We start from the raw sequence: 16,349 nt of genomic DNA, 5'->3' as shown, positions 1-16,349 counted from the left end.
AAATGCTAATCAAGGAGAAGTAATCAACTGACAATTTCACTGATCTTCTTTCTGAAGAAGTCAGTCAACGCACTGTCTCTGGACCACAAAGAGAAGAAAAGACAAAAGGCATAGATGCTGTTTCCCCCCAAAACCTATCCTTTTTCAGGGCTTTCTTTTTCTTTTTTCTACAGAAAAACAGAGAATTCACTCTTTTTGATCCTCTACTGAACTTTAAAGCAAAGCTGTTTCTCAGGAACTTGAACAGTTATATGTCAAGTGTACTTTATTAACAGTACCCTCCCAACCCAGAGACAGCACTTGGAAACTTCTGCTAAAATAAAAATCTTCATTTGTCTTTGTCATTCATCCATCTTCAAAATTCTTTTCCATTTTAACAGCTTCTGTCCTCTACAGGCAATATATTTAGTGATATATGAAGTTTTACAAGTGGAAAGCTAATAGCTGAGATCACTTTTTTTTTTCCTACCTGCTCCCCTCCCCCAAAAAATGAAAAAAAAAAATCCTCCTTGGAATTTATTTCCGTGTAAAGGCTCTCTTCAATACAAGGGTTTTTAACTGACTATCCTTTTATGACCTTTTTAATGTGGTAAAGAACAGACAGCGCAGGCTTAGCGCCAGTCTTTCACACATGAATTCTGCATGGCAAAAAGTCATGGCTTAACCTATGTATGGAAGAGAGAAGGACCCAGGACAGCCAGATGCACAAGATTTGTAATGCCATTTACTATTATCATTTTATCGTGGTTTACTATGGCGGTAGTAAAGCGGCGGTTCGCTGTGGTAGGTCCTGATGGGGCCCATCAAGCATTAGAGTTACTGTATTGGCACAAAACAAAAGGATATGGTTTGGCCAATGAAACTCAATGCAGGGAGATGTAAGTAGTATAAAGATTGCTGGAAGAGGCAAAGTTCAAAGAATCTAGTTGTTTGAAGTTTTTTTTATACTAAACTACTTCCCTGCACCGAGCCAATATATAAAATGCAACAAATAACTCGAGGAGGGCTTCAGCTATAGAGAATTAGACTACCAGCAGGGTATGGTACACAGTAGAAAATTTCCACTAGAACAAAACCTAGTGCTTTACAGTCCATGACAGCTACCTACAGGATAGATAGAGCAGCAAGAGCAGCTATGTCAAAACTTTGTCTCTCAGGCTTCATCTCTCAGGCTGAGTAACAAAGATCAGAGGCTAGCTGTGCCGTAGCCCATCCAGGCTGATAGCTTTGCTTTGCTGTGTATGAAGACTGCAGTAACTCTTATTATTGGGAAGATGCCACCAAATGCTTTTCATATTGACCACTGAATTACCCAGCGAAACACCCTGATTTACAAATGAGCAATGAAAGATGGTAACAATCTTTGGTAACTCCCAAGTTTCCAACCGAAAGAAGCTCTGAGGTAGCAACAGTAGCTTCTGTGCCATTTCTGTAAGATATGTGACCTCGAGCTTTCCCTCATAGAGTTTGCTTCTAGACGGGGATGTTCCCAGCAGCAAACTCTCCATAAAGGATGTATGTGGAAGGTGGGAGTAAAAAACAGAAAAAGAAATTGAAAAGCGCTTTGCAGTTGTCATGTCACTTAGCAACAACCTTTTCTACTTCACATCAACACTGGCATAGTAGAGAGACTGCACAAAGCACACTTACTGAAATCTGGGTAAGCAGAGAAAGTAGGAGGGCAAGAAGGAATAACCAGCTAATCACAGAGGGCTTTCATTTATGATATGTTATGTCTCATCTGAGATATGTTTTACATTGCGATCCCCGGGGCTAGGCCCTCTCCTGAATATTCTACAGGATCTAGCAGTCACTGATCTCCTGAGTACTACTGCAGAGTGAACTGTACAAACACTTTGATGTGGAAACCAAAGTTCAGCTATTTGTTTCCCAAATGGCCTCCACTTAAATGGTCGTTCTTCTGTCCGTAGCTCTACTCCCAGATGAGTTCCTGCTTCAGCTTCCCAACCTCTTCCCTTTAGGATTCCCCTTCTTTCATTCTTTTCTCTCTCTTTGGTTCCTGGATTTTCATAAGAAGATCCAGGCTTGCAAGTCCTCAACCCCTACTTCTTCTTCCAGATGTTAAATCTATGGCTTCTTCTGGCTTTTTACCAGATATTTCTATCAGGTGGAGAATGTGTCTGGATCCTGGTAAAAGGGAGTAGGTGCTCTTCCAGAAAAACTAAATGGCTAAAATTAAAAACTCTAGCAAATAAGAGAGGCCTATGCAGGCCACCTTGCAAGTTCTAAGGAGGATAAGTCAGGCACTTCTCTACTTTAATTATATTACTGCCCTCATTTGTTTAGCTTCAAAGGGTTAGGATTTAATTGTTATCTGTTCCCATACTATTAAAGGCCAACTGACTGGCTGAAGGGCTGATTGTCAAGAAAACATGAGGAAACCTATTCTGTGTGATTCAGGTATTCATTGAGCTACTACTCCTTTGCTCAGGAGAAAAAGAAATTGCAGGAGCATGTCTGAATGTATGCCATTCCTATGATTGCTCTCTGAATATAAAGCCCTGAAAAGTGTATGAAATATTACACAAACAGAACATTAGTATGTGCCAAATTAATAACATGCATTATCTAGCAGCCATGCAGTGATGCTTATTGTACAATTCTAAATCATCCTAATGGGAAGAAAAAATCAGAATCCATCAGTTTGTGCCTGATTTCCTCTCCTTGCAATTACAAAAAGTGACTTTTGCAGATGGAATTGTTTTAGATGCATTATGGAAAGCTGGGCATTGCCAAATGACCAGAGCACATCACTAGCAACCAGGAGCTCCCAAGCTCTGTTCATGCTGTAAGCTCAGAGGGTGTTGTTTAGCTGAAAGCAACTGCACTTCTATTCTAGTATGCCTTACTTTGGGGTTGTGGAGTGACAGCCTGATTTTTACCAGTCTATTAAACAAACACAATCACACACACATACACATTATACCTTAATTTTAACTAGGCATTCAGCACTTGTGAATATATAAGAATATAAATGGTGGTAAGCACACGTTCAAACTAAACTGCTAATCAAGTCTGCTTTCGTCCTGCCTAAATACAAACGCACACACACACACACACACACTCTCAAACTCTAAAGAAATCTTGCCAAATAGAGAAGAGACTCTTTTTTTTTACAGCTGGGTTTCGTTTTTGCAGCTGCCAAGTAGCAAAGAAAAGTAACCCTGGAGATCATGCCAGAGGACATGTCCTATGCTTTTAAGCAGGCTTCCTGGGAGGAGAGACAATAGCCGACCGCTGGAGCAGCCTAGCCTCAGTGCAGGGCCATCACACTGGGCTGCTGCTGGCTAGCAGGATTCAGCACAGAGTGGATGCTAATAAAGTTTTGGCTGGTCATTGTGCTTAGCCAAAAGAAATGTTGCAAAGGTGAATGAGACTGTGGAGCAGTGAGGATGGCAAGAACTCAGTTTTGGCAGCGCTCAGATGCTGCGCCGCTGGGCCAAAGATGAGCTCCGTCAGGGTTTATGCTGCACACTCTCTTGGCCCTGAAGCTCAGTTGGTAGTCCTGCACACTACACATGGTCACCTTATTTTGCTTAATATCACCATCAAAATCAAAAAGGCATAAATATTATTTAGCTTTGAGGTGATCTCTCTTCTTAGTCAATGCTAATGTGAGAAAAGTTCAGTTCTCTTTGCTGTGCTCCCACGAATGCCAAAGGCAAGCTACTGGGCCTTCGATCAGTTAGACTCAAAAAGATGGTCCCAAAGCTAAGGTGATTGCTGTTATGTTTTCTGGTTCTGGTAGTCTATCCCGGGGACCCCGCAGAGCTTATTCGCAATGTTGACACCTTCTGGACATCAAAGAGACGATGCACAGAAACATTCTTTGTCGTTTTCAGCCCAAAACTCAAACTCACCTGAGAGGTGGAATTAGGACTGGCACGACTTAGTGTAACGCAGGGAGTGAAGCATTATGTATTAACTCAAATGCTTTGTTATCTGGCTCAGAAAAGGAAATTCTGCACTAAAAATCCAAGTGTAGATAGCAGCATAATCTATAAACTCAAGTAAATGAACGTTATTATCTTACATGAAGAAAACATTAATATAGATGACCGTTACATAATGTAAGTTAACAAAGCTTAATAATATATTTACTCAATGTAGGCATGTTTTGACATAACGCAAGCTGTGTAAAGTTTCTTAGGGAACTGGGAATTTTTATATTTTTATGAATATATGTTAAAACTTAATTTTGAAAAAAAGGTGGTCTTGGGGGTAAGGCATTCAACCTGTAACATAAAAGACTGGTGAAATTCTGACAACTTTGAGTAAAATTCAGAGGAGCTCTGCTCCCATGTCCGGAATAATTGAGCTATCGTATCTGTGTCTGTCAGATGTCAGTCATGCCTCAGCTATATGTGAAGAATCGCACAATGAGCCAAAAACTATCATCTCGCAATCTGTGTGTTTTATCTACATAATCTGTATCAGAACAGGGAGTGTATCCTGCAATGTGTTTGCACAGCTACTAGTGCTGCAAGGTCTAGATCTTGATTGTGGTCACTAAGCACAGCTGTTCTTTTGTGTAATTTACGGACTTGAACTCCTTATTCTTTAACTTTTTATTCCAAATCAAACAGGAGAACAAAACAATCACAGAAAATTTAAGACTCCCCTATATTCTCCTATGGGAAACTCATTTACTGTAAAAATCTACCACTAGAACAAAGTTTGATAGTGCCCATAGGAGATTTAAAGTGAGAGTAAAATGGAAGAATGTTACATTATAAAAGAAAAATAAAAAAGAGAGAAAAAAAAGAGACAGGAAAAAAGCAAACACAGTGAAAAATAATCTCTGCACTTCATAAAACCAGCAATGTTCATTATTGCTTTGCTATCATACTGAACTTTATGTTGCAAATTTATCTTCAAAGACTGGAGTCGCTTTTCACAAAAAGCCTGCCTAGTGTCATTCAATATCTGCTGCATTCCACCGAACATGGCGGTGAGTGATTTTAGCGAGGACTTGAAGGATCATGCTTTTCAATAAGTAACAGGTTTCCTTCTCCTGCAAGCCAAAGTTAACTGACCCATCTAATCTCCATAGTTTTAAATCATAAATAGCCCCTAATACTAGTGTGCCATAAATGAATGTGTCTTTATCAAAACAATAAACCAAAAGCAATCTTGTTCTTTTTTTTCTTTTATTTAAGCTGATTACAAAGTTAGTTCTGTAGTTGATTAAGTTCTGCAGAAATTGGGCTTGTGATGAATCATTAAACAAAGACATTTTTTTGTACAGCAATAAAGCCTCAAATGATTAATTAAGGGCACAATGCCAAAACAAGTGTCTTTGTTTAAAACGCAGTGGACAAGACAGGCTTGGGAAAGTTGATGTCTTAAGTAGACGCCACAACATGTTTTTAATTATGTTCAGGAAGAAGAACAAGAATGGGAATTGCCAACTGTTTGGAAAGATAATTTTTTTTTTTTAGAAGAAAGATTAGAATAAAAAAAAACAAACAGAGCATTATTGATTTAACACAAATGCCATTTGTTGGGCCTTTTGTAATTTCCTTATTAGTGTCATCATTCTGGAGTTCATATGCTCCCTTCTGTTATAGCATTTGGCACACATTCAGCTCCCAGCAATATGATACAGTAAACATTCAGTGACTGCTCATATTAAAATGTTTTATTTGTTGTAACTGTACCAATGATCAGGCGGTGCAAGCCCTAAATTATCCCAACTGTTTCACAAGCCGATTTGAAGGGAGCGAGCTAGTGACCACTTCTGCAACGCACACGTGGACACACGTGCGCACACGCGCGCACACGCCGAGGAGCGCAGAGCTGGGCTGTCAGTCGGAAACAAAACGAAAAGTTCATGCAACATCAGCTCTCCACAGCTTCTTGTCAAGCGTGTTCAGACTGTTCAAATAAAACAGACATAAGCTCGAATCAGTGCCTCTTCGCCGTGACAGATTTTGTTACATCACCAGCTTTGGAGTATTTGTGTTTACGATGCAGGGGAGACCCCAAATATTTCTGCAGACTCAATTTGCTAAAGCCTTTTGGTGCGAGTTTTATGCAAGAGGCTATTTCAAACCTATCCTAAAATCACCGAACACTAGTCCTGCTTTCAAATGTGGAAAATCACTTTGGTGCTTTAGTAGAGAGGAGAAAGTGCAAGGTCCTTGGAAGGATTTTCAGAGGGTGGACAAGCAGCATTGTCCAAATATCAGGTTTCTCCCGGTAAGAAAACAAAGAAAATAGGAATCACAATGGAAGAATATCAGCCACGGGGATTTACACATATCAGGCCTGACACAAGGAGCACTGAAGTCATTCTGGAAAACCTCGTGCTTGCAGTTGCCTTCTCAATTTGTGTGTGTCCAGTTGCTGCCAGAGCGTATGCAAACAAGGCGAGGCTAGCTGTAGTCCAAAGCATGCCATATATAAAGCCTTTTTCCCCACTGAGCAACATCAAATACACTGGGAGCCTTTACTAATGGGGAGCTCCTTTATTTCTTAAGAGGCTCGTTCTAGCCTTGATCTTTATGCAAACCTCCCAGTGCCCTCAGCAGGAGGCTGCTGTGGATCAAGGGTAGTGCATGACCTTAATGTTGTAGCGCACGTCCCTGGATCATAATTAAAAAAGTAATTTGGCCCTCTCCACAGAACGGGCTTTGACACCTCTGGAGTAGATGTGTGACCTTACAGGCCTCTTCATCTCTCATTTGTCCCACTTGAAATGGCACATATGTAAGCATGTAATCAGTCCGTAATTACATGGCCAACATGTTGAAATGCAGGCTGTTCCCCATCCTTTCTATGAGCAGATTTACATATTAGCACTTACTAATAACACCTACTAGCCTTAATGAGACATACCGATGAAAGTCTTCTACATGCGTAAATACAAGAACTGACCTCAATTCTCTTTTAGTCCTCCTGCTTTGATAGTGATCTGAGAGGAAAAATTATCAGTTAATTATTTCCACTGAACATGCCATGTATATACCTGTGGGTATATGATATAGGGAAGGTTTTTACATGGATTTCTTTAAAAAACAGTTAGGGGATAGATAGTGAAGAATGGGAGAGGCTGGGCTGTGCATCTGTCATTTCTCCACCATAAGTCGCTGGGGAAAGCGATGGGCTATGAAGTGATTTAGCTCAGGACAGAGGCCAAATACCAAATCTGCCACCAAATGTGTCTCTAAGGCCTGGGCCTGCCCTGGGTACCCAGTCGATGCTCAGGGCATCAGAGTAAACACAATAACTAATCAGATGCAGCAAGTTGTCAAAGCTATATGGATGCTATAAAACTTGTAAGGATCCCCTTAGGCAATAATAATAGCTGTGTGTGTAAATTCTGTACATAGCAAAGCAGAATAGATCCTAATGGGCATCAATAAAAGCAAAGAAAACATACGTGACACTTATAGCAAAAAAGAGAGTGTCTGTACAAATTAAAATTTGGTCTCAGTCCTCTGATATTGTATCAGGATCTACCTGGTGCAAAGGCGGCAGGTCCTAAAAGAGCTACCCAAAAAAGTAGCTGATCCAAAGCATAACCTTATAAAGTACTACTGATATTAGAAAACGGTGGTTGAAGGAACGAGATAAAACAACCAGAACTTAACTGAATAGATTTCATAATTTCTGTTGCTTTAACTTATTTTGCAAAGATGATGTAATTAAACATTTTAAATGTGTATCATAAGAAAAACAATAACTCTGCATGATTATTTGATTTAGTTTTGCATGAAATGATAATGCTAAATTCCTGACTCCTACATTTAAACTTAAAAAAATACATAGTTAAATTACATTAGAAAAAGTGGTTTTTGATGAATTTGGAATATGACACTAAACTAATCTCAGGGACAGTATCCTTCCCACTCCACAACCACGTGAAGCAAGCGTGTGACACCAAAATCTGGCTCACATTGCTTGTAGGAGGGACAAAAGAGTTTCAGCAATCCCCAGCAGGCCTTAGAGTGGCAGCTCATCTTGCTGCTGAGAATGCACCAACCTGGGTGAAAGAGATGGGTTAGACTGTAAGTGAAACCCAGGGGATGAAAGGCCTAATCTAAAGCCATGTAAGTACAAAGGAAGGATCCTGCTGGTAGCTGAGTCCCAGCAGCTCCTGCTGACCTCGGTGCAAACCAAAGAGGAGCTCGGTCCTAGCGATCTCCATCGACTTCGGTGGGAGCGGCTGGTAGTCTGCACCTCCAAGCTACGCCTCATAACATACATGCCCTTCTTTGAAGTCCAAAGATTCTTTCTGGCTGTTTCTTTCAATGAGATCTATGTTTATCCATCAAACACATCTTTTAAGTTGATTGATATTAGGTACATCTGCTCCACATCAGCCCCTAACTGTGGTCAGAAGTGAGAACTGGGAACCGTTTGGTTCCTGCGTAAAAAAGGTTGAATGCCTTGCAGGGTCAGCCTTGCTAAAGAATATACCCACGGGCAGGAAACTTTTACAGGTTTTCATGTATATCTCAGCAAGCCCTACTTACTCTTTCATTCAGTTCTTAAAAACAGAAAAGTTTCCACTGTGCTTTTCATAGAGTCAGTTAACCCAGCAGTATTAGTTTGCTGTGGCCTTATATGAACTCCAACACACGAACCACAATAAACTCTCTTCCTCCTCCCTGTTTCATTACAGAAAACTATTTGCCTTTCTTAAATTGAAGTCTGAAAAATAAGTGTGCCAGTGGGTTAGAAGCCTATTGTCATCTGAAGGTATTTAGTGTGGTTGCTCTCTTTGAAGACAGCAATGTCCAATCAGAAGACTAAAATAGATGAGGGAACCTGCAACACACAGAAAGGTGTTTTCCCCTCATGGGAACATAATCATTAAGTTTAAATAAGTCCCCCTTAATCTTCTGAGCTGTGCAAACAAACAAACAGATAGAAAAACCAACTGAATGTTTTCCCTCTGCCTTTCAAAAACACAAACAAAGCCTCATTCGCCAGATGGACTCTTTCAGAGATACAGCTAAGGTTTAGCAAAGGCTGATCGCTCAGCAGGATTTTCTGACGGTGTATGGGGGAGTTTGCTCAGAAGCTTTGCGGCAGTTTAAGAGTTGTCAGGATGCATTGGTATCACGTCTGCTTTTCAGCCCAGAGTTTTATGTCTTTGATGACAAACTTTAGAACTATTTTCAGCTTGTTGCAGTGCTAAGGCATGAATGGGAATGAAAAGGTCCATTAAAAAAAGAAAAAAAGCATAATTTCTAGGATTTACCCTGCAATAGAGCATATATGTGAAATGTTAATACCTTTCCTGTATTTTTTTCATTGCAGAGCAAATTATTGCAATCTCTTTGGATTCATTTACATTAAGCTTTAGTCATTGTCAAGACTCTGCCAAGTTGGCAAAGCATGTTAATCTGAGTAACATGCAGTGTAGGAGTGGGCTATGTACATGTAAAACTTTTAATAACAATTTTGCAAGCACATGTGAAGTCATTGGCAGCACTTAGTTCTCACCTAATCCCATGTAGATGCAAATCGGCATTCATAATTTAAACAAGTCCTTTTTCTGCACCCCAGCAACATGAGCCGGATGCGAAAGGAAAACGGAACACTTTCTCCGGATACAGTGAGGATCAAGCAGAATCTCATTAATGACCACTTCAAAGATCAGTTCTTCATTTCCATACAAACAAGTTTAAATTATCTTGTGTGAATCTGCTGTTAGCTGTTGCACTGTTCCATTATGCATGATTCTTGACTGCTTGTATCATGAAAATCTGCACAGTGCTCCATTAGTGATTTTCAGTGTTATGCTAAAGCTTGCAAGTGGTCATGTTATTAGGTTAAAGTACTATATTTTGCATATTTATTCTGCCTTACCACATTTATTGCTTCTGATACTGGCCGAGCAGATTTTCACATGAATTTGACCACCTACTTTGCATGACTTGTGCGTGATTGCAAGTGCAAACATACTGGAGAACTAAACACAAATAAACAGCTGGAGAGATGACTGGCTTTTTGCTCACACTTGCACCATGATTTTGATCCAATTCTGGAAAATGCATGTGCAATTCCTGCAGAGAGGCGCTCTCAATCAATCAGATGTATCTATAAAACTAATCCTTTTAAATAACTCAAAATAAACTGTGTGGCAAATTTCATTATGGCATAAATTATTGGCTTTATTGCAAAGGATTTATTTTTACACTTAGGTAATTTAAAGAAGCTTTTCTCAGTATTTTCATCGATGGAAATAAAAGCTATATCATCTGGTTTGTATGTCTTTATATTTGTCTTACTTCTGGGATGCACCATGTTATTAACTTTCATGGAATATATTCTGTTCTGATTATTGAAATCATCTTGCTTGCTTTAGGGATATTTTTATTAGGAAAGAGTTTTGTTACAAAAATCAGGGACATAGCTGATGTGTTACAAAGACAAATATATCGTTCATTATATTTATAAGAGAAAATAATAATTCTCCTTTTATATGTTGATTAATTTGCAAATCTTTGGGTCATGGTTGAATGATCATGGGAGGCAGAATTAGAATATATATAGTATAAATCAAAGCTGCCTAGAACCAGCCTTCTTTAATGAGAAGTGAAAAGGTATTTTTTTTAATCAAAAGCAAATGTATGAAAAACAAAAATAGTTTTTTCTCCTCCTTCCCAAAGAAGGGGCATTTCTTTAAAAGATACTGGGGAAGTGGCCATCCAATTGTATCTGAGTGACAGCATCTTGTCCTGTGTGAGACTGAAACCGAAAGTGGTTCTGAAAGTCCTTTCCAAGAAACTCTTTGGGCTTTGCAACCATGGCGAAACACGCTGGGAGCAGTGGCAGGAACTCCTGACTGTCGGTACCAGCGGGATACTTGCAGAATCAAACAGAAGCCTGGAAACAGGCAGAAGGAAATACTTTCAGACGATTAAACTGTGGGATTCATTGCCACAGGATGTCACCGCAAGAAAAATACATAAATTGCACAAAAGTAAAAGTGTGTGTAAAAGTGTGAATTACGCAAAAATGTAAATGTTTTCTAGAAGTGATGAGACACACTCCCAGAAGAGTGGCCCAGGGAGGGCTCTGAGGTGCGGAGAGGTGCAACCACGGTGTGGGACACTGTGCCGGGCGAGATAGGCCCTCTGCACCTCTCTTAGGTCGTCCTGAAAACCCAGTGAGAAACCTGCACTGGATATGAATGTGCCACAGCTGTGTGAAGTCCGTGAGTACACATACCCCTTCTCTAGACTCATCTGTGTGGATACAGATGATGCAGGACAGCATAGAAATAACAGGAATAATAGTCACTGTCTGAACAGACACTTCTGAAAGGCTCATTATGTTGAGATGCAGCTGAACCAAAATACTTTTTCCAAACAGTCTTGAAGATTTGAAGTGATTGACATCTGAAACCAAATCAAGAGCCACGTTTTGAAAGAAATCCTTTTTTCTCCACAATGGGCCAAGTGAAATCCCTGAATACCAGCCTACCAATCCATCTGCTGCCTCTCTTTGGGGCTATTCAAATCTATATCCAAAATTTTAGGCTTCATCTGATCTCTGATAATAGATTGTCAGCTCTGATGCTTTATCCTCATAAATTGCAGGCTGACACACACTCCTTCTCAGGTAGTTCATTCATCTTAAAGCATTTTGTGCTTCTAATTTGTCATTTTTCTTCCCACATTGCTGCTGACCACAAATTACAGATAGTGTCTCATCATGGGGCACCATAACAACAATAAAAGCCTCAACAAAATAGTAAGGATCTGATCCTGAGTGATACCGAATGCCTTCAATTTCCACTAATACACGTGGGAGGAGAGAACACCTCCGATGGTGCCTGGGGAACCACTGCTGTGGGTCCAGTTTTTGTTTTTATCTGCAAGAATTGATGCCTGCATGATCTACTGTTCATTGTCATCACCAGCTCACCAACTTTACCTTAACACCTTGCAATGAAACTCCAGGCAGTGAGAAAGATCCCACTATGCTAGGTGCTGTACAAAATGGAAAGATGGGATCAGTTGCAAAAGAACTTGCTATAAAAGTAGAGGAGACAACAACTGGACACATTAAGAATTCAAGGGAGCAATGAAATAACTTAGACAGCAGAAAAGGTTGAGGTCTCAGCAAAGCAGCAGCTTAACTATTACTGAGTTGAATTAGCTATTTTCAGATTTTCAGATTTTCTTTTTCACTTGCTACATAGCTGCAACTTTAAGATACAGATTCATTTTCTGCATCATTGTGTTTTCTCTCTGCCAGCCATGTTTTAAGATAACCCTTCTGAAGTTAAAGACAGGGTTAATAAAAGTGATCCGCGTTTGAAGATATTTCCATTTTGCAAGGCAAACTGGGCGTGGATAACAATATCAAGAATATGCCATATCTGTGAATTGACATGGAAAGAAAAGAGGTTCAAACTGTTCCCATGCTTTCATACACTTCTCTCCGAAATATTCTAGAATACTGTTATTAAAAAAATAAAAAATTACTGTCAGGTTTTCATACCTGCATCTGCAGTTCCTGCAGAATTACTATCATCCTGCATGCGGATGCAATTAATTAGCTACATTTACAGTTCCTGCAGCTGTGTGTGTACAGTCACGATAGGAAAGAAGAGGCTTCTTCACACCCGTGGGCTCCCAGTTTTCAAGTGTCTGCAGACACCTGTCCCTTCAGTCTCACCTTCTGTGACACGCTAATGCACAGCAGCTGAAATATTAAAGTAAGAACTGTCTGCATTATATTTTTAAGGCATCAGGAGTCTTTTCTTTCATCTCTCACCAGTTTTTTAACATTAAACAAGTGTATAAAACTATCGGAAAATCTTTTCCTGGCATTAAATCTATGACGTGATGGGGGGGCGCCTGGAGAGGCCATCTATTAACCCCAGCCTCCTTCCTCCATCCCAAAACCCAACACTCCCAAGGAGTTAAACCCACTGCCTCCCTCCACTACCCTGAAGAAAATAGATGTGATTTTCTTTACAAAAGAGCATTTCATTTAGGGAGAGAAAGAAAAAGGAAAGGCAGAGTTAACATAGCCATTATTCTCCATCTCAGGGAAAGCAAATCCTATTTTGCCTGTCATTACAGTAGGTAGAAAAATCCTTTCATCCAGTCATTAGTTGTAAACATTCCCTCGCCGCCTGGGACCAGGCCTCTGTTTCCCATCCCGTGCCGAAGCCATTTTCTAATACTAATGTTTTATACACACATCTCAGATACAATGCGAACTCCCCCAACCCCAAAGGCAACAGGGCATTCGTTTATACTAAATCAGAAGTGTCACCCTTGGCAACCTGCAGCACTGAAACATTTATTCGGCTTCACATTGCTGGCACTTAGAATTATTTCTTTCATGCCTGATAGCCGAATTACAATATGGCAGGTTTCCCCGGAGCCACTGGATCATTAGTGCCAGCTCACAACATACTTTCAACTGATATGGCATTTCATGTACAGCTGCCAATCAAGAGATGGGGAATGCAAATGCGGGTGGGCCCATTGGTGTTCAATTACTGTACAGTGAGCTCCTCGCAGCTCCGCTTAATGACTGGCAGTCATTTTGCTGAGTGGAGGAAGAGGGGAGAACACAGGAAAGAATTCCCTCCGGGAAGCCGGCTGCAAGTGCAAGAAGTTTTTACATTTGATTTCCATATTTATTCTTTTTTTTTTTTTTCTTCCCCCCTCTGTGTGTTTCTAAACACGAGGCCCGAAAAAATACTTAGCGCAGCTTGTTTTACAAATACACAGCCTTGTCGGTTCAGTCGATTGCCAAGGCCACAGCAGCAGAAGATTCGGCTTTTTTTTCCTCCCGCTCCCTGTTTGAAATACATGCCTTTTTTCAGAAAGGCCCAAGATGCTTCAGCCTTGAGGGAGTTTTAAGCTCTGTGGAATCGGTTATTATAGTCCATTTTAGTGATTTTTGCTGTCCTTTTCACACAGAAGAAATATGATGCCAGCCTTTCCATGACACACATCTTACACCATTTGTGAGCTTTTTTTAGGCCCTTTTTTAGGCCCAGATCTGCAAGGGTCGATCTTTGAGAAGTACGCAAAACAATAGAAACCATATAAAATCCGAACTTTTACTTAATTTATTTATACATCATTGCGTGAGTTATGATAGTCTGTTGAATCACTGCCTAAAATTACTGTGGCGGGTTCTGCAAAAATGTATCAGAGTAGACAAAATGAATCGAAGAAGTGACAAAGAATGGAAGAAGGGAAGGTTTTTCATTTTTTCCCCCCCAATAACCAAGTTCAAGGAACAGAAGATGATACTCAGCAAATTCAAATGAGTTTCACTTTGCATTTTAACATCAGTCAGACCAAAAGCTTGATGTGAAACTTATGGTACATGGGAACAAAAAACCACCCAAGCAATGTTTGCATGACACTTGCAGAATCAACCTGTTTTGCTTCTATCATCAGCTGCTTGTATGCATTTTGCTAAGGGTTGAGCCTCAGAGGACACGCTCATGTGTAACACCCCCCCATTAGACATCACACGTGGGCTTCTTCCAAGAGAAGCAGCTCCTGAATGGCCAACTGCTGTCTGTGTGCAGTGGCCACTGCTTAGGGACACAGCATGGTAGGACATGGGGAAAGGAGGCAGGAAGAAATGGTTCCCGAGTCCACCCTCCTCCACAGAGCCATTTCCAGGTAGCTCAGATCCTTACGCTACAAGAGTTTATTACTCACTTTGCTCTGAAAGCTCCTGGTTCCCTTTTCCCAGTGCCTGGCCATGCTTGGCGGCAGGTCCCCTCTCCACAAGTGGCTGCCAGCTCTCCAAGGACAGGCTGCCAGTTGTCCCCACTCTTCCTGCTCGCTGCCCCCGGTTCCTTGGGAGCCCTTGGGGCTCTGCAGGTCTTTCTTCTGTCAATAGCTCCACGTTTTCAAATCATTTTAAACAGGAGACAGGATTGAAAACAGATCATCATCATCTTTGAAGCTTAGGGAAATTGGGGGTGGGTTTTTACTTTGTACTTGGTCTTTGAAGCTCTGGTCAAGCCTCATAAGATAGGAACTGAAACACAGTAAATCCAGCTTCCTGGCTCATGTCAATCTCCGACTAGGGTTGTGAAGGTTTTATATAAATGTCAGTCATAGACACAAAGACCAGAGCAAGACAGAGGTTTGTTATTATGGGTTTTGGGTTTAGAAAAAATCAGTTAATCAAACCTAAAAGGTTTATACAAGAACGTGTAGTTCTGATGAGGCTTTCACTGAGGAAGGAGTTCTCAAATCCACAGTAGATTTCTGGTTAAAACTAAAGACCAAACATAGAACAGGAAAGTCAACTTCAACATTAAGTTTGTGTGTGTGTCAGAAAGGAGAAGCATTTCCCTTTGATTCTATTTATGATGATTACCACTCCTTAGACTATGCTAGGGTAATATTATGGGCAACACAAATCTATTCATAGTCTCCCACAGTTACTCTGGGAATGCATACAAAGGTGATGAAGCCATGGGACTGGATATTTCATTATGTTACTTTACTGGAAATGAAGGACCCCTTATGAATGTCAACACCATTGAACCTATACCTGTTAAAATATAATTTAAAAAATGAAGTGGTTCTTATGTCTGTATAGTAGCTATTTTTTAATGTTAATCACTGAGTCACATTTAAAATCCTTTAAAAGCAGGAAATGATGTGAATGACTAAATGCCTTTGTTGTTCTTTAGTTATTAAAGCACAGCAGAAGCCAATTGGACTTGTTTTTCTCAATGTTAAATAATAAAGTGTAATGCTCTTATATTCTGTAGCCAGACAGTGATCCTCCACAGCATGGCACGATATGACAATGTCCAGAAATCATTGTGATGGGGAGCCTGATTCTGCATTAATGAAAATTGTTTGCATGACTGCCTCCAACTTACAATGGTCAAATGACAAGAACAAGTCTGAAGTGGAGGATGGTAGAGAGGTAGACTTCCCTCACGTATGCAGTGTCTGAGATATGCTCCTGCTCTGCTGGAGCTTCTCCCTCTATTTAATTGTCTGCTCTTGAGAATAAAGAACTGGGTTCAACCTACACAGCATATTATTTCTCCTGCAAATGCCTAATAATGTGCACACTTAGCCACAGTTCTCTCTAGAACTGCAGTGGAAGCATGTCTTGCCACTTGCAGTGCATCTCAGGAGAACTTGAGATTTGAATCTCAGTAAGAAAACACCATTTCTGCTTGGCCCTGAAATGCTATTCTTAGTTTTGGTCTCCTAAGGTCACCTTACAGAATCATAGCAGGATACAGCTTTAGTATTGTGCAAACGCTGTGATCTCTCACGTGCTTTTTGCAGCCCGATATTGCAAGTCATGTTACAAGAGTTACACCTGCACAGAACAGACTAAAGGTTCCT

The 16,349-nt window shown here is 40.4% G+C and overlaps 1 protein-coding gene across 6 annotated transcripts in view; it reads right to left on the bottom strand.

Moving 5' to 3' along the window:
• Positions 1-16,349, bottom strand: part of TSHZ2 (teashirt zinc finger homeobox 2) — a 233,676-nt gene that overhangs the window by 25,118 nt on the left and 192,209 nt on the right. Inside the window, exon 3 of one of the 6 annotated variants that reach the window (XM_013951411.2) lies at positions 5,236-5,898. The exons of the other annotated variants lie outside the window; for them this stretch is intronic. The gene's annotated coding sequence lies outside the window, so the exon portion shown is untranslated. Of the gene's footprint in view, positions 1-5,235; positions 5,899-16,349 lie in introns of those variants that run through there. 6 annotated transcript variants of the gene reach the window in all.

The sequence above is a fragment of the Apteryx mantelli genome, chromosome 18 (assembly GCF_036417845.1).
Source record: "Apteryx mantelli isolate bAptMan1 chromosome 18, bAptMan1.hap1, whole genome shotgun sequence".
NCBI lineage: Eukaryota > Metazoa > Chordata > Aves > Apterygiformes > Apterygidae > Apteryx > Apteryx mantelli.
Note: the sequence above shows the minus strand (reverse complement) of the source record. Positions and strands in the feature narration are given on the sequence as shown.